General features: G+C 32.6%; 1 protein-coding gene across 1 annotated transcript in view; it reads left to right on the top strand.

Moving 5' to 3' along the window:
- The first annotated feature begins 288 nt into the window (after nucleotides 1-288).
- Nucleotides 289-20127, top strand: part of LOC126884081 (uncharacterized) — a 42891-nt gene continuing 23052 nt past the window's right edge. Inside the window, exon 1 of the mRNA XM_050649866.1 lies at nucleotides 289-456. The gene's annotated coding sequence lies outside the window, so the exon portion shown is untranslated. The remainder of the gene's footprint in view (nucleotides 457-20127) is intronic.

Genomic DNA, 20127 nt, shown 5'->3' on the forward strand with positions numbered 1-20127 from the left:
AGGGATTTTAAATATATCTTTTACAAGATAAGGTTTTTATTTTTTTAAAAAGTTTGTTTCGTTTGTGTTTACGTTATTATAATAATAAAAGTTTACAGAGAATTAAAATTTTAAGTTTTTATTTTAAAAATGCAAGTGCTCTGTTTTTCGTGCCGGTGAGTGTATTAAACGAAATTATATTAGATTCGAATTAAACGCAAATTAAATTAAATACGCTACTACAGTCCTGTTTAATTTCTCCGAAGATTATGAATCAGCGCCGCATCCGTTCACTGCCTGTGACTTTCATTCTGGTTTTTAGTTTTTACGTTAGTACTGTTTAAAAAGTTGAGAGTGATCTGTGCAATTTTTTATTTTAAACTTCGCAACATGCTGCAATATCATAATAATTTTAAATTTTTATATTGTGATTTTTGATTTCATCAATATCATTAGTAAATTCAATAAGACATAGACGTAAGTACATATCTATAAATAATTTCTTGCTATGGTTTAAAAATTGAGGTTATAAAATAATTTAAGAAAATTAGGCGAGCGGGAGATACCCCTAAAATGACCAAGTACTGACCGCGGAGAGGTGAATGGCTAATTTTATTCATTCTTTATATATTTGAAGGTGCTGAGAACGAAAATGTGGTTATATTGAATTTTATGTGGGGGAACATTGTGAGAATCGCAATTTTAACATAAAAAAAAGAAATCGCGTTTTTCTGGCTAATTTTTGTCTTAGAATATGTTTTTGACGGAGCTGAAAACGAAAATGAAATTTATTCTAAATTTTAGGTGGGGGAATTGTCACAATTGCAATTTTACCATAAAAATAAAAAAAAAGTGAAATCACGTTTTTTGCGTTTAACTCGCTACAACTCTGGTCGATTTTAATATTTTTGTCTAAGGTTTGTACAACTATATTATGTTGCTCACTTTTTTGAAGATTAGACAACGGTATCTGTCTTAAGATTTTAGCCTTATTCTAGTAGAAGTTATGAATTTTTTAAAGTACAAGGTGCAGATTCGTGAATTGAAAAGTTTAATCGCAAAAGTTAAGAGGCAAAATTTAAAATTTATCTTATTAATCACGTTTATGTTAAAACATAGAGTACAAGTTTTCTGGAAAGTTTTAGTTACAAATGTTTATAGAAAAAAAAATGGCGCAACTTTTATTATAGACGTTATACATCCCCAAAATAACGCTTATTTTTCGAGATACTGACCATGAGAGGTGAATGGCTAATTTTTGTCTTATTTTAGGTTTTCGATGGTGCTGACAATGAAAAAAAGGTTTATTTTGAATTTTATGTGACGGTACATTGTCAAAATCGCAATTTTAACCTAAAAATGAAAAAAAAAGTGAAGTCACGAATTTTAACTCGCTACAACTCTGTTCCATTTTAATATTTTTTTCTAAAATTTCTACGGCATATATTTCTTATCTTTGTGAAGACTATGAAAGTAACTGTAGTTTTTCAGTCTTTTTTGTTTATAAAAGTTATGAATTAAAACAAAGGTGCAGATTCGTGAATTGCAGAGTTAAATCGCAAAAATTAAGTGACAAAATTTAAAATTTATCTATTTGATTACGTTTACGTTAAACCATAGAGTTCAAAGAAGTTTTATGGTGAGTTTTAGGTCTAGATGTGTTATAGAAAAAATATGGTGCAACTTTTAATTTTAAGAAAAACGTGGTTTAACTTTTTTTATTTTTAGACAACTTTCTCCCACCTAAAATTCAAAATAAACTTGATTTTCGTTTTCAGCACCATCAAAAACACACAGTAAGACCAAAATTAGCCATTCACCACCAATGATCAGTATCTCGAAAAATTAGGGTTATTTTTGGGATTTATAACGTAGATGTAGATGTTAAACGTTGCACCATTTGTTTTCTGTAAAACATTTTGATCCAAAACTTTCCAGAAAACTTCTTTGTGCTCATGTCTTATTTTTGAATTTGATTTAAAATCTATATTTCAAATTTTGTCAGTCAAATTTTGTGATTAAACTTTGCAATTCACGAATCTGCACCTTGTACTTTAAAAGATTCATAACTTTTACTAGAATAAGACTAAAAGCTTAAAGCAGAAACAGTTGTCTTCAAAAAAGTGAGCGATATATGGTGTACAAACTTTAGAAAAAAATATTAAATGGACCAGAGTTGTAGCGAGCTAAACGCAAAAAACGTGATTTAATTTTTTTTTATTTTTAGGGTACAATTGCAATTTTGACAATATTCACCCACCTAAAATTTAAAATAAATTTCATTTTCGTTTTCTTCACGGTCAAAAACATAATCTAAGACCAAAATTAGCCATTCTCCACCCATGGCCAGTATCTCGAAAAATAAGCGTTATATTGGGGATTTCTAATGTCGACATTAAAAGTAGTACTATTTTTTTTTCTATAAAACATTTTGATCTAAAACTTACCAGAAAACTTCTTTGTACTCTCTACTTTAACATAAACGTGATTAAGAAGCTAAATTTTAAACTTCGTCACACAACTTTTGCGATTAAACTTTGCAATGCACAAATCCGCACCTTTTCATTTGAAAAATTCATAACCTTTATCAGGATAAGAATAAAAGCTTGAAACAGGTACCGTTGTCTTCAGAAATGTTAGAGCTATATACTGTAAAAATTTCAGAAAAAAATATTAAAATCGAACAGAGTTGTAGCGAGGTAAACGCAAAATAACGTGATTTATTTTTTTTTATTTTTAAGTTAAAATTGCGGCTTTGACAATGTTCCCCCACATAAAATTCAAAATAAACTTCATTTTCGTTTTCAGCACCCTCGAAAATATAAAATATGAATAAAATTAGCCATTCAGCCCTCCGTGGTCAGTATCTCGAAAACTAAGCGCTTTTTTGAGGGTGTCCCGCTCGTGTAAATGTCAGTGTTATTATTATTTAATTAATAGCAGTATTTAAATTACTAGCTAACTATATCGTATGTTGTATTTAATGACCTGACCTAGACTATGTTTCAGAAAGTAGACACTTCTATATTTTTAAAATTAGAACACCAGTATTTTGACAGGGTGACATAAACATGTTTTTTTTTAATGGAACGCTCTGTAAATTTTGACATTTTTGGATTCTCCTCGATATTTTCTTTCTTAAAATATAAGATTTTGTAATGTTATACGAGGAGGTTTAAAAGATAATTACTTTTTTTTATTAATTTCATAGCAACATTCACACCCCGTAGAATTGTAGTGATTTGACATAAAAAATCTATTCATGTTCAAATTGATTATTAATATAGCGAAATGTTTCATTTTAGTATTTTTACAGGGTGTAGTTGAAACACGAAATTAGTATCTACTTTTTGAGTCTTCTTAAATGGAACACCCCTATTTTAGTATTGTAATGAAATGATATTTTATGTTACTTTTCAATTTCTTAAGCATTCTCTATTAGTCCAAGAGGCAGCGCTGAAAAATCTCTTTGGATTTACTAAAGCTAGATTTTTCACAGTTGATTACTGTGATTGTGTAGAGAAACATACTGCGGTCGGTCAAGCGAAACGTAGAACAGGGGTTACTGAGAGGGTATCAAAGTTGCTTTCCTACGAAGGTAATTAAGTCCATTTACTAAGGCTGAAAATCCGTACACGCATTCTAAATTAAATATAAATAAAAGTTATTATAGTCGGTCAGCTGTATGACGGGACAGAGCCGGTCGGTCGGCCCCAGTGAATGTACAGGGTTATTCACTATATTTTGACCCCCTTGTAAACTGCTTTATTTACAGAACTAGAAAAAAATGGAAAATACAAAAGTTATTCGATTTTCAAATTATGATTTTTTGACATATATATCGTACTAGTGACGTCATCCATTTGGGCGTGATGACGTAATCGACTATTTTTTTAAATGGGAATAGGGGTCGAGTGCTAGCTCATTTGAAAGGTTATTCAATTCCCTATTCAGTAGTATAAACATTAACATGATTAATTATACAGGGTGTCCAAAATTTTTTTTTAATTAAATTAATTATTTAATTAATAATTCAAAATTTTTGTTTGGACATCCTGCATAAATAATGATCTTAGTGTTTCTAGTACTGGATAGAGAATTAAATAGACTTTCAAATGAGCTAGCACACGACCCCTATTCTCATTTAAAAAAATAGTCGATTACGTCATCACGCCCAGATGGATGACGTCACTAGTACGATATATATGTCAGAAAATCATAATTAAAAAATCGAATAACTTTGTATTTTACATTTTTTTCTAATTCTGTAAATAAAGCAGTTTAAAAGGGGGTCAAAATATAGTGAATAACCCTGTACTTGATTGGGGCCGACCGACCGGCTCTGTCCCGTCATATAGCTGACCGACTATAATAACTTTTATTTATATTCAATTTAGAATGTGTGTATTGATTTTCAGCCTTAGTAAATGGATTTAATTACCTTCGTAGGAAAGCAACTTTGATACCCTCTCAGTAACCCCTGTTCTACGTTTCGCTTGACCGACCGCAGTATGTCTCTCTACACAATCACAGTAATCAACTGTGAAAAATTTAGCTTTAGTAAATTCAAAGAGATTTTTCAGCGCTGCCTCTCCGTCTATATACCCAACTGATTCAATTTGTAAGTTATCCTGATATCCATGATTCAGGAGAGTATTATTATAAGATAAGAATTTATCATCTGTAATTCCCTGGTAGACGACATCCAGGAAGCGAAACTTTTTAAAAGTTTAATAGAGCGGTTTCGACGGACTAGACACTTAGATTATAAGCATTCTTCTTCTTCCTCTTTATAAGCAATTCTTTTTGTTCATTGGCGGATTGATACCTCAATGGAAGGTTGTCACTCCATTTTTTGCGCGGTAGGCCGATACTTCTACCGATTGGTGATGTATATCTTGCTATTTTGACTTTTGACCACACATGTCTACCCCATTCTGCGTATGTGGTTGTTCCATTCTTTTTTATATTTAGTATCCACTCGTTTATACACTGTACGTTACATTGACTTCTAATGTCTTCACTCCTCTTTCGATCTCTCAGAGTATTTGCTGTAATTCTTCTCAATACCTACTCTCATCTATGCCGTTTCCAGTAGTCTTTGTATGACGGCTTTATTGGGTTTTGTTTCTGATGCATATGTCATTACTGGTCTTACACTAGCTTTATAAATTCTTGACTTCATCTCAGTGTTAATATGTCGGTTTCACCATATACTGTTATTAAGACATCCTGCCAGGCTATTTCCGTTTTGTACTTGATTTCTCAATTCTTTGTCTAGGTCTCCATAGTTTGAAAATGTAATTCCAGCGTATTTTATTTCCACTATTTGTTCAGTATACTGATACTATCAATTTATATTCCGGTTGGTGAGTTGCTGGAATTAATTGAAATGAATGTAATAAAACGAACGGTAAATATTTATTTTATTGTTGTACAAAAATGTGTTTCGCTTAAGACACTCGGAAGAAGGGTCGTTGGGTGTGGTCCGACGCGTTTGCCTGCTGAGTTTTTACTAAAGAAGAAAGCCACAAACGATACTATGTTTGTGTTCCTTTTCCTCTGACCAGATGATCAATAAATCACTAATAGGTCTGGCGTATACTTTTGCAGTTTTAAGAAAACAATTTCGAATGTATTAAGTGAGTTGTTGACATAATGGTCTAATATGGTAACTAATTTATGTGGGTGAGAAAACAGATGGTGACAGGATAAAGCCATGTCTCTCTTAACATTATTATTTGAATGTGCATTTCGAATGACTAACGTTGTTTCGTTTTTGAGAAAAAATATTAAAATTAAAATTAGCAAAAATAGTAAATAAAGCGTACCGCTATATTTATATTTTACATCTGGGCCTAGATTCCGTGCACTGTAGATATCTACATGTCGCTTTCTATCGATATTTGAATATCAAAATATATGAATTTTTAGCTTTAATTGAATTATTTTCTAGATTTGCTCTAGTTTATCAATTAGAGTATAACCTAGCAAACCTAGAAAATAATTCAATTAAAGCTAAAATTTCAAATATTTTGAAATTCAAATATCGATAGAAAGCGACATGTAGATATCTACAGTGCACGGAATCTAGGCCCTGATTGGTTCTTTACTGATAACTATTGTTTTAGTTTTCTGAGATGAAATTGTCGTATTGAATTCTTTGGCTCTTATGTTAAATATGTGGACTAATCTTTGCAGACTATTTTCATCTTGGGCTATCAATATTGCATCGTCTGCGGAACAGAGTATTTTTACTTCTTTGTATCGCATTATGTATCCTCTTCATTTGTTAGATGTTTTTGATAAATTTATCCACGATTAAATTGAAGAGCATAGAACCCAATGACTTACCCTGAGTCTCCAGTTGTTCGTCTGCTAAACACTAAACTTATCCTCTGATTCATTAGTTTTTTCCCTTTTTTTTCCTTTACCTTTTTTCTTCTTCGTCGTATACTTGTAAATTTGTCGATCTGTTAATTCGGACGTTGAAGTTTTTCCTGAGAGGTGGACTGCCAGCTATCTCTCCATCTATTTGATAGTCTCCCCGGTGGATGCTTACCAGCTGGTTTTCCTTCTAGCGCAATTCTTGGTAGTCTGTGCTCCTCCATTCTTTTTGCATGACTTAACCATTCTCTTCGTCTTTGCCTACCCCATCTTACTACATTGAACGCCACATTGTTCCGTGATGATGTTGTTTGTATTCTATCCCTTTTTGTCTTCCCTGCTATTGCTCTTAGTGTCTTCATTTCGGCTGTTCTTACCATACTTTTGGTTTTATTGGTGTCTTCTCTTGATTCAATATCATATGGCAGGGTTGGCCAAACTGTGGCTCGCGAGCCGCATGTGGCTCTTTGAAGAATTATTTGTGGCTCTCAATAAATGCACCTGAATTACTTTTAATTTTTGTGTTTCAAAATGTCTTAAATTACTGACAACAAAAATATAAAAGAGTAAGTGTAACATTAGGACTTATGTTAACATCAGACAAGGATACCCCTTATTACTGCTGCTATTCAATTTGGCCTTAGAATATAATGTAATAAGTAAAATATCATCTGAGCTGACGGGGATTTGCGAATCGAGGGTTCAAAACTATTGTTGGCCTTTGCTGATGATCTAGGTGCAGTCGCTCATTTTACAAGAGACGTGGGAGAGGTGTTTTCACAACACGAGGAAGAAACAGGTAGCCTGGGCCTTCGAATAAATAAAGAGAAGACGAAATATATGCTATAAAAAAATAGTAACCAAAAATCCAAGACCAAGAGTTAGGCAGAACATGCTAGTAACCAAAATTCAAAGACCGAGAGTTAGGCAGAACATAACTATTAATGACTATAACTTCGAAGTAGTAAAAGAGTTTAAATATATGTATAGGGGCGGTAATCGCAGATGACAACCACATATATAAAAATAGGTCTCAGCAGGGCTAGCTGCGCGGAATAGAGCATTGCACTCCTTCTCATCATCATTAAGATCTAAGCTTCTAAAAAGACAATCTAAATTAAGACTTTACATGACAATTATTCACCCAATTGTTACATATGGAAGTGAAACATGGATTCTACATCAGCGGGAAATAAATAAGATGCTGGTATTTGAAAGGAAAGTTTTCAGAATGATATTTGGCAGTATCAAATGAGATGGATTGACAAGAGAGTGGAGAAGGCGCCGCAAAGCTGAATTGGTGACTGTGTATGGTACTGAAAACATCGTCAGATATATAAAAGCTAAGATAAGATGAGCAAGTCATGTGGTAAGATCAGACGAAGACAGAGTGTTAAAGACAGTGTTTTTTGAGAGACGGTAGAAGATCAGTGAGTAGTAGGCCGTCCCGGAAAAATTTGGAAGGATAATGAAGAATTGAAGTATCCTGAATTTGTAAAAGCTGCTTGTAGAATTATTCGCATAATTAAAACAAACGATATAAACCATTTGATTTCGCTTTAAAATTCGAGAAATTCAAACTGCGAGAGGAAAAATTACATGCCTTTTTTACACTTTTTAAATAATTTTTTAATTGCGGCTCGCGAAAAATTTCAAATTTTGAAAAATGGTTCTGACTATCAAGGAGCTTGGCCACCCCTGTCATATGGCATAACAGGTCTGATGAAAGTTTTATAAATTCTAACTTTGCTGTCCATTCTCATACAGGGTGGGGCATTAGTATGACAAAGTCAAATTACTCGTTTATCGTAAGAAATACGAAAAAAAATTATTTAGGTGAAAGTTGGGGCACTGATAGGACCATACTTTAAAACTATTTTCAAATATACAGGGACGTGCGTATTGACAGGGTGACACAAACTTATGTTTTTTTTTAATGAAACACCCTGTATATTTTTACATTTTTGGATTTTCTTCAATGTTTTCATTCTTAAAATATATGGTTTTGTAATATTATACGAGGTAGTTTAAAAGATAATTACGTTTTTTTGGTAATTTCGTAGTAACATTTACACCCTGTAGAATTGTAGTGATTTGACATCAAATTTTTATTTTATGTTCAAACGATTTTTAATATAGTCTATTATTGTTAAACATTAACAGTATAGCGAAATGTTAAATTTTAGTATACAGGGTTGGTCGAAACTCAGAATGAGTATATTCTTAGTTTTCTTAAATGGAACACCCTGTATTTTAGTATTGTAATAAAATTATATTTTATGGTACTTTTTTATTTCTTAAGCATTCCCTATACCTAAGTGCTTTAATTTGTAAGTTATTAGTTAATGTAATAAGTGTAAGTTAGTGGATGACTCATAAGTTTTTGTCAACGATGTCAAAGGTGTTTTTGTATTGGATCAGCTGTGTGCATAGGCGTACCATCTGGTAAAGCTCCTGTATATGCAATCAATTAACTGAAGTTATTAGTATAAAAAAATGTTATTTAACTGACTTTTCATCAAAATATTTTATTAATACGTATTTGATCTTGATCTATAGCTGTTTGTTTAACATCAAAGATGTAATAAAATCGTTAAGAATTTCTTTTCTTTCCTCTTTCAAAGGTACGTCACTGGAGATGGAAAGCAAATCTGACAGCTGGTCGCCATTTGCGACCTCCTTCCCGGCTCAAGGTCATTTTGCATATACTCCTTCCTGTTTATTTTATATTCTAAGATTCTACCTAGTCGGCTATGACACTAAATTTCCTTAAACATTTGACATTATACTATTTTTATAGTTTCAGTTGCTTTGTTACCATTGCTAATATTAATTTTTCTAATGAGAAACTGATAAGATTTTTGTTCTAATGGAGTATAACAAAAATGTATAACAATAAGAATTCCCTGATAGACAATAACTAAGAAGAGAAACGTTTAAAAACGGACTGGACACTTAGATTATAATAAATCTGATCGAACAAAAACTATTGTAAGTGAAGAAAACAGGAATTAAATGGAATTCTTAGTGTCACTGAGGATCTGCATATTAGTACAACCGTTCTTACAATCTGAGTGTCTAGTCTGTTGAAACCGTTTTAGTATACTTTCAAAAGTTTCTCTTTTTGGTTGTCGTCTAACAGGGAATTGCTGATGATGAATTTTTGTTACAAGTAGGTCATTTTTGTTATACTCTCCTAGCACAAAGCCATTTTAACCAGTTCCTCATTAGAAAAATTAATATAAGTAATGGTAACAATTCAACTGGAACTATAAATAGTATAATGTCAAATGTTTAAGCAAATTTTGTGTCATAGCCAATTAGGGAGAGTCTTGTATGTTTGATTAATATTTTAAGCACCAACAACCTTAACTACGAATGTATTTGGATATCTCATCCAATATTAATAAATTAAGAATCAGTCTTGATTATTATGCATTTTTTTCGAAAAATTATTTTTGATTGGATATTTTCACGACCACCTAATAAAATTTCACGTAATTTTTGTTGCAATTAATGTTTGGCTTAAAGAATCACGAATAACTTACAAATTAAAGCACTTAGGTATAGGGAATGCTGAAGAAATAAAAAAGTAATTAACCATAAAATATAATTTCATTACAATACTAAAATTCCATTTCAGAAAACTCAGAAAATACTCATTCCGAGTTTCGACCCACCCTGTATACTAAAATTAAACATTTCGCTATACTGTTAATGATTAACAGTAGTAAACTATATTAAAAATCGTTTGAATATAAATAGAAAATTTGATGTCAAATCACTACAATTCTTCAGGGTGTATATGTTGCCACGAAATTAACAAAAAAACGTAATTAACTTTTAAACTACCTCATATAATATTAAAACCCATATATTTTAAGAAAGGAAACATCGAGGAGAATTCAAAAATGTAAAAATATACCTGATGTCCCATTTAAAAAAACATAAGTTTGTGTCGCCCTGTCAATACGCACGCACCTGTATATTTGAAAATATTTTTAAATTATGGTACTATGTGTGCCCCAACTTTTACCTAAATAACTTTTTTTCGTATATCTTACGACAAACGAGTAATTGGACTTTGTCTATTGTGTTTTATGATTTTGTTAATATTGTTCTGTCATTGTTTTTCCACAATATTTTAGTAATTTGTTTGGTATTTCGTCCTAAGTGTCCCTAGTGTTTCTCGAACTTGTACTTTTATTTATATCTTTATTTTGTGTTAATTTCTGGTGTTTCCGGTTATAGCGTCATTTGTTCTTTCTCTATGAACTGGTAGGTATTTTAATATCTCATCCAATATTAATAAATTAGGGATCGTCAGTATAGAATCATGTTATTTTTTTTTGAAAAATTATTTTTAATTCCATATTTTCACGGCCAGCCTAATAAAATTTTACGTATTTTTTTTACAATAAATGTTTGGCTTAAAAAATCACGAATAACTCACAAAATAAAGAAGTTAGGTGTAGAGATTGAGTGTAGGAATTGCTTAAGAAGTAAAAAATTGTAATAAAATATCATTTTATTACAACACTAAAGGTGTTCCATTTAAGGAAAACCATTTGACACACCCTGTATCAAATATACAGGTGGCCCTGTATATTTGAAAATATTTTTAAATGATGGTCCTGTCTATGCCACAACTTTTACATAAATAGTGGTCAAAAGAGACAGGAACTAAAATTTGAATTTTTATCCTCTGCGATTTTTGAGATGGAAAATAAAAAGCAGAACAGAGTGGCAACTAGTTCCTTGTATACCCACAAAAGTGAAGACAAATAAAATGAAAGTAAAGATGATTCATATTTGAAGTATATTCAAATGGGAAATAAGCCACAATTTTACCTAAAAATGATTTTATTAACGTTTCGACGCCCAAGTCGGGTGTCGTTGTCAAAATACAAAATAATACTAAATAAATAAAAATGCTGTTGCTTAGTAAAAAATTCTTCTAATAATTTATTTAATCTGACTCATTTATATCGGCAATTCAGACACGTATTATACATTTTAAAGTAGACGACTTTAAAATGATATTGCCAATATTGATGAGTTGCGTTCCTGGGACGACTTTACTAAAAGATAGTTCATTCGATTACATGAAATCAATCCCAACTCAAGAATATCCGCCACAAAAAATCATAGCATGTGATCTGTCTTTAAAAAGACAACCAAATGCAACGGTGGTACTGAAATTCTCGCGTTAGAGATTCCATAGTAAATCACGAGGGAAAACCAGGAAAAACCTCGTGATACTATCCTCGGTAGAATGCAGTAGGATGTGGTTACCCATATTAAAGGAGGAAGTCAATAGAAAGAAAATACCGCAATTAGTAAATCAGTAACATATCGAGTTAATACATATTTAAAATTTAAAATATCAAGTCAGAATTTTGTATTAGTTTTGAGAGTAAACTAAATGTAAACCCAAATACTTACGATGTCGGGATAGTATCACGAGGTTTTTCCTGGTTTTCCCTCGTGATTTACTATGGAATCTCTAACGCGAGAATTTCAGTACCACCGTTGCATTTGGTTGTCTTTTTAAAGACAGATCACATGCTATGATTTTTTGTGGCGGATATTCTTGAGTTGGGATTGATTTCATGTAATCGAATGAACTATCTTTTAGTAAAGTCGTCCCAGGAACGCAACTCATCAATATTGGCAATATCATTTTAAAGTCGTCTACTTTAAAATGTATAATACGTGTCTGAATTGCCGATATAAATGAGTCAGATTAAATAAATTATTAAAAGAATTTTTTACTAAGCAACAACATTTTTATTTATTTAGTATTATTTTGTATTTTGACAACGACACCCGACTTGGGCGTCGAAACGTTAATAAAATCATTTTTAGGTAAAATTGTGGCTTATTTCCCATTTGAATTTACTTCATTATAAAAATGCCAGGGGCCCTCCCCCTCCATAAAATTGGAGGGGGAGTCCGGTCCTGGCATTGTTGAGAACGGTAGCATTGAACGTAAACTCGCAATAAATTGGCTATTTTTAGCGAAACTAAAGTAATTTAATTGAAGTGATTAACACTAGTGCGTACAGTGAACAAACAGGCTTCTTGATAACCAAAAGTAAGTGCTACAAATTAATAGATATTAATTAAATTCCATATTTCATTATTACAATAAGGTTAAGCAGGATATTCCATTTATTTAAATTTTATATTTTTATTTAATTTGAGAACAAAAACAAGTTCTGATAAGAATTATCGCTAACAGTGTAAACGCCAAAATACAGAGGCGGCTCCAGAAGTAGTCGAAATACAGAAAAGAGAGAAAGAAGCAAGGTAAGCTAGCTCTCGTACGGGTTGGGGCTGGATTGAGCAGGTCTTTAACACGAACTGTACGGGAGACGCCGAACTTGTGGAAACTCTGACTAAGAAGAAATGGAGGAATTTATAAAGGAACTACGGGAAAAATTAGATAAAATGGAAGAAAGAGGTATGAGAATAGAAGAAAAATTAGATGGGATCCAAATTGAGCTTGAACAACTAAGAAATACGAATCAGGAACTAAAAAATGAAAACGCGCTTCTAAAACAAGAGCTGCATCAGCAGAAAAATAGAATAGACCAAATAGAAAGAGATATGAAGAGGAAAAACCTTATAATACACGGCATTGAAGAAACATGCGATGAGGACACACAAATGTTGGTAAACAAAGTACAAGACATCATTAACAAAATGGAAATACCTTGCAAAGCCAACCAAGAGGTCACAGACATTAGAAGAATAGGAGACAAAACTAGAAATTCTGAAAGACCAGTCCTGGTAGAGTTAAGAAGTGGGAATAAAAGAACGGAAATTCTTAAAGCTACATGGAAATTAAAAGGATCGAAATGGTTTGTTAATGAAGATTATCCAAAAACCATAATCGAACAACGCAAAATACTTATAAAACACATGAAAGAGGCAAGGATGAAAGGGTACAACGCAAAGATTAAATATAACAAGTTAATAATTAACGGAGACGAGTATGATATAGACCAGGTCAAAAGATGGAACAGCGATTCCGAAGATTTTAGAAAGGATAATATGGCAGAAACTACAAAGAATAAAACTGGAACAAGAACAACGAGTGAAAGATCACCACACGGAGACACAGAACTAGGTCCAAGAGAAAAAATAAAGAAAGTAAACGAAACTCAAACATTAAAAAACTAGAATTGGAACGGAAACACATTATGACGACAACAGAACGAAAAATGGACAAGGCAATGATACAAAAGGACATGAGAACAAGCAAGATTAGCAAAAAGAAAGAAAGTAAGAAGGGTAATACAAAAAAGAAAAAAAGAGAAGGTGGTGTTATAAGAATAGCTTCATGGAATATAAGAACATTACTTAGAGTAGGAAAACTGGAAGAAATAACATCAGTTCTGATACAGTACAACATAGAAATAGCAGCATTACAGGAAATTCGATGGAAAGGGAAAGGACAAATAGATCAAAAGAATGGTACCTTTATATACTCAGGGGAAGAAAAGCAAGGACAACATGGAGTAGGATTCATAGTAACTGGAAATATGAAAGACAAAATAATGGAAGTCAGACTAATAAACAAAAGAATAGCCTACCTAAGGATTGAAGCTAAACCGACAAACATATCCCTACTAAATGTTTATGCACCGACAGAAAATGCGAAAGAGGAGGAAAAAGATTATTTCTACGACACTATGGAAGAAGAGCTAGAAAAAATACCAAAAGAAGATGTGATATTAATATTGGGCGATTTTAATGCACAAATAGGAAAGGAGGATTATATACAGCAAATAGCGGGCAAACATACAATACATGAGAAAACGAATGACAACGGGCACAGAATATGCAACATGGCGACAGGAAACAATATGTCTATCAGCAGTACAATGTTCAAGCATCCAAGAAAACACAAAGTCACATGGGTTTCTCCAGACCAAAAAACAGAGTCACAAATAGACCACATATTAATATCGAAAAGAAGACAATCAAGTATAATGGATGTGAGAAGCTACAGAGGTGCATGCGGAGATTCAGACCATTTCCTGGTGGTAGCAAAGCTGAGACAAAAGATGAAAGTAATGAGAAGGCAGAAAGAGAGGAATAAGAGGTGGAATATCGAAAAATTGAATGAAGTAAAAGAGATACAAAAGTATGGAGATGAAATAGGTAAAAGAATTGCCGCACTGAATAAGGATAGAGATGATATCGAAGAAATATGGGGGGATATTAAAAAAGCAATTAACCACACGGCGGAGACTACACTAGGGACGAAGCAAATCACAAAAAAGAAGGTCTGGTTCAATACAGAATGTAAAGAATCAGTTGAAGAAAAAGTAAAAGCACGAAATCAGTGGATGCGGACACATAAAATTGAACATAGAGACATGTACGAACAAAAACGAAAGGAAAGCAACAAAATAATAAGACAACATAAGAGAAAATTCATGGAACGTCAGTTAGAGGAAATTGAGGCGGAAAGTAAGACTCAAAACACCAAGAAATTCTACACAAAAATCAGAGAACAGAATAGAGGTTTCAAACCAAAAGTAAGTGGAGTTAAAAATAAACAAGGGCAAATAGTAACACAAGATCAACCATATATGGAAGTCTGGATGGAACACTTCAAGGAGTTATTGGCAGAAAATCAAACAGAAGAGATTACAGAAATGGAGGAAGAGTGGGAAAATAATGGAACGAATGAGCCAACACTCGAAGAAGTAATCGAAATAATTAAAAATAACAAAAACGGAAGAGCACCCGGGAAAGATAACATAAACAGCGAACTCATAAAATTAGGAGGAGAACCGTTACATAGGGAAATACACAAACTGATAGTAAACATCTGGAAAGAAGAGAAAATGCCAAAAGAATGGCAAACAGGGCAAATAATAACGATACATAAAAAAGGAAACCAACAAGAATGTCAAAATTACAGGGGAATAACATTACTGAGTACAGTATATAAGGTGTTGTCAACCATAATACAAAGAAGATTACAGGAAGCAACAGACAATAAGATAGGGCAATATCAATGTGGATTCAGGAAAGGAAAATCCACAATAGATGCGATATACATACTAAAACAAATAATGGAGAAGGCGAACGAATCTAACATAAACTTAGAAATACTTTTCGTAGATTTTAGACAAGCTTTTGATTCCATCAAACGAAAGCAACTATTGGAAATACTAAAAACGCTACAGGTACCTCTTAAATTAAGAAAACTTATAAAAATGACGATGAGTCATACCAGAGTGAGTGTGAAAACGCAAATAGGGGAAACAGAAGAGTTCGAAACAAACAAAGGAGTGAGGCAGGGTGATAGTTTGTCCACAACATTATTCAACATGGCAATAGAATATATTACCAGAAAAATGAACAAAGGAACACTCAGAAATAGAGGAGGTCAAATTGTAGCATATGCCGATGACGTCGTGATAATGGCAAAGAGAAGAGATATATTAACGCAAATGGTAGAGGAACTCATTCAAGAAGGAAAAACAGTGGGTTTGAGTATTAACGAAAACAAAACAAAAATGTTAAGATTAGGAAAAAAACCTACCAATAGTGAGGTCAAAGTGGGAAGATACAAATTTGAAGAAGTAAGTAAATATAAGTATCTAGGAGTCATGCTGTCAAATGATGGAACAAGAGAAAACGAAATAAAAGAGAAATCATTGGCAATAAATAGAGCATTCCAAGCCAACAAAAAAATGATAAAAAGCAAGATATTAACAAAAACAACAAAATTAAGGCTCTATGAAACATTAATTAGACCGACATTAATGTATGGAGCAGAAGTGATGACAATGACCAAGACAGACGAAGAAAATTTGAGAAGAACTGAGAGAAAAATAATTCGGGCAATATTAGGACCAATAAAAACAGCAGAAGGTGAATACAGGAGTCGAAGAAATAATGAAATAAATGAGGAATTGAAGGGGCAAGATATAGTCAGGAGAATAAAGAGACAAAGATTGAGATGGCTTGGGCATGTATGGAGAGCAGGAGAAGAGGCGATAGTAAACATAGTAACAAAGTGGTCTCCGGCCGGTAGGAGACGAAGAGGAAGACCGAGGTCCAAATGGCTGGAAGAGGTGAAGCGAGATCTAGAGGACATGGGAATTAGAAATGCAGAAGAAAGAGCAAGAGACAGAAGGAGCTGGAACCGGATATGTAATGCAGTCTAAGAAAAGAAGAATGGAGGACTGATCCACCTCGAAAACATGGATCTAGAGAGCCTGTGAAGGCGGCGCTACCCCCACGGGGGTGTTTTAGCCACTATATATATATATAAAAATGCCACAAGAAAATAGCTTCAGAACAACATTAAGATTCATATTTGATTATAGAACAGAGCCTCCACTATGTCATCACCATCAATGGTGCTACAGCCCTATAAAAGAGCCTCGACCTTCCCAAGTCTATTACGCCAGTAAGTTCTATCCATTGCCAACTGTTGAAAGTTTGCTGCGCCAATTTTTCTACCATCCTCATCTAGGCCATCCTTCCATCTGAGTTTTGGCCTACCCCTATTTCTACTTCCCACATGTGATATAAGGATTATTGTAGGAGGGTCGTTCTGCTATCTACAACTTGCTAGATGTCCTGCCATCTTAGTCTTCCTATTTTTATAAGAAATACTGCGTTTCTTACCACCAAATATAAATATGTTGATATCTGTGGTATATCTCGTAGTTGTACCTCCTCCTCCAAACACCATTTCACAGATGTCACAGAATATTCCTCTCAGGATCCTTCGTTCAAATATAAGCAGGATGTTTCCATCTGTCTTGGAGATGGTCCATGTTCATTTGCCTTGGAGATGGTGTTACGAATATGTGCTAATTGTAACGAATCTGTAGGTGATGTGGAAGAATAGATATAAGCTTTGAAGGGGTAGCTTAATTGGTTGTTGAAGTGTTATTGAGCTGGCTAGCTGGATATGTAAGAGACTTTTTGTGTGACTCAGGAGAGGATCAGGCCGAATTTGCACACCCGAAATAAGACGATACTTAATAAAGTACTGAAGTGTTCAAGCAAATAAATTAAAAATAAAAAGGAATGAAAAGAAGAGAAATATTGACCAAGAAGATATTTAGAAGTCCGGAAGAAGGCGCCAGGGAAGTTTTATAAGAAGACTTCGCCGAGTGACTTATACTGCTGCTTGCATCTAATTATTACTGTTAGATTACTATTACTTTTATCTAGATATGTGAATTTATAGGAAATAAAACATATATTTATGTACAACTAACAAATTTAATGAAAAAAAAACCTATAACCCTATATACAATTTTTATACACTAGCTAAACCGGACGTACTAAGCTAGTACGCTCCTGTTGATAACACAGGTTTTTACAATATGGGAAAAATATGTAATGAATGAATTATATCTGAAAGTTAATTGATCTAAAAATGTATATACAAACTTATTGTTAATGAAGTAGACAAGATTGGCTGACAATCTCGTATCTGTTCAGAGGTGACAAACCTAAGTATAATACCTGACAAATGAAATAAATGTTTTCAATAAGGATTCAAACTTCAGATAATGTGCACACTATCTTTCCAGATAGTTTATAATCCCCCCTACTATTTTAAAATAAATGATCTAACCTGGAAATATAAATTTGTTGAAAAATTATTGTATATTATATTTTAATTATGTTTAAGAAAAAATGAAGATATACTATTATTAAAATTATTAAGTTATTGATACAAAAAAAAATAGGTAAAAGTGCAAATATTATTAAAACAAATTGACAATCAAATTTAATTATAAAAACCGGTCGTGTCGACCAAGTGACGATGGGTTCTCCAACTCTTTCGAGGGAATGATCGGAGGCCCAAGCAAGGTAGCTTCCGGTGTTCCTCAACCTAGGAGGAGGAGTGTATCCTTGTCACCAACTGAAGGTACCTCTCAGTACCGGCAAATTCCAAAAAAAAAACCAGAGATTCCATAAAAATCCAAGATTCCAATAAAACCAAAAAAAATTCCATATATATATATATATATATATATATATATATATATATATATATATATATATATATATATATTGTTATATTTCTATTTGATATAAAAATTAAAATTTGATAACTATAAACAATATTCACTTTAATATAAAATATTTTCAATTTTCTCAACCACGGGCATATAAATTTAGAAGAACCTGTATACAACAAATTGTTATATTTAATTTTAAGAAGTGATTAGAATAAGCGTACGAAACTCGGAACAATGTGCTTAGATAAACAAAGTGAATGACGCGTACCATTATCGTTCTTCTCGGAAGGTCGATCATTAGCCTATGCTAAATAAAACTCAGTGAAATAGATGATAGTTCATTATCGTTTTTCGCGGAAGGTTTCGATCATTAGCCTATGCTAAATAAGACTCATTTGAAAGAGAGAATAGGTCATTAAAATTTGTAAATAGTTAGAAAGTATTTTAGAATGGGAATTAAATATTTTCTTTTGAAATCCATTAAGCATATTTAGAAAGATTAAAAATTGGTTTTGAGGAATATTACGAATGAGAGTTGGTGGTGGAAGATTGATTTGTGAATCTGGAAGGGATATTTAGAAAGTAGGGGAATGGATGAGAAAATGAGATCAGAATGTTTTGAGCTGTCGAGAAGTGAAGTCGAGTAGTAGACGGTAGTGTACGGAGAGTGAGAAAGCCGGTGTAGTTCCGTGAGTGTGGAGTATCTATCGTGGAACGAGAAGTAGGCCAGGTCGAGAGTAAAAGAACCTCCTTGAGCCAAGAGTGTCCCGGTAGCTGATAGCAGTTTCGAAAAAGGTAGAACACAGCATCACAACAGAAGCAGGAACGAGAACTATTCGAGCTAGTTTTACAAAGGAGAACATTACTGGAAGCCAGGACGAGGTTTGATCGCAGCCAAGGATAGCAGGAAACGGGTCTTGTGTGAGGACATTTTCAGTTCACCAGGAAAAGGTCAGTCTCATTTGTTTGGACATGAATGTATGGGTTTTTCGTATTAAATTCCACATAAAAAATTGAATAACATAATCAATAATATCAGAAAAGCTTCATCAAACTTAAATAGAGTTGTGCTAATAACTCCTAATAGTTAAATGTTAATAAAAACTTTCAATTGAAAACTAAAAGGAAATAAGATTCCCATTTGTAAATGTTATGTTTAAGAATAATAAAAAATAGCAAATATTAAGCATTGATTGCCTTTTAAATAAAATAAAAAATATTTTGATTATAATTGTAACCCATATATGTGTATTTTTTTTACTCTTTTCTTTTCTATCCCGATTAGGAACCATTAAGAAATATTTGAAGCCACGAAAGTAAGTAATTAATTTATAATTCGCCCTGAGATTGAAAACATATTGATATGTGATCTGGTTAATTAATTAGATTAGTATTAATACATTGATTAAATTAAGTGACATATAAGAATATTATCTCATATCAATAATCAAGATCACATCAACTGTCGTCCAACGTGGGGCATTGAAAAATATTTCTAGTGGCAAATTTGAAGGATAGAAAGTCTAAAGCCGGTATTTGAAAATTTATATGCCTGTGGTAAAAAGTGAGATACTTACATTGGATAACATAAAATTTTAGATCTCTTTAGGTACAAATTTTACATAACTGATTTAATATTTTATTTTTACGATATTTACATTTGATATATTTATTGACAATTTATAATATTTGGGTGAGAAAAAGTCGTTTTGGGTAACATACTATTAAAATTTCACATTTGGCG

Source organism: Diabrotica virgifera, chromosome 4, assembly GCF_917563875.1.
Source record: "Diabrotica virgifera virgifera chromosome 4, PGI_DIABVI_V3a".
Lineage (NCBI taxonomy): Eukaryota > Metazoa > Arthropoda > Insecta > Coleoptera > Chrysomelidae > Diabrotica > Diabrotica virgifera.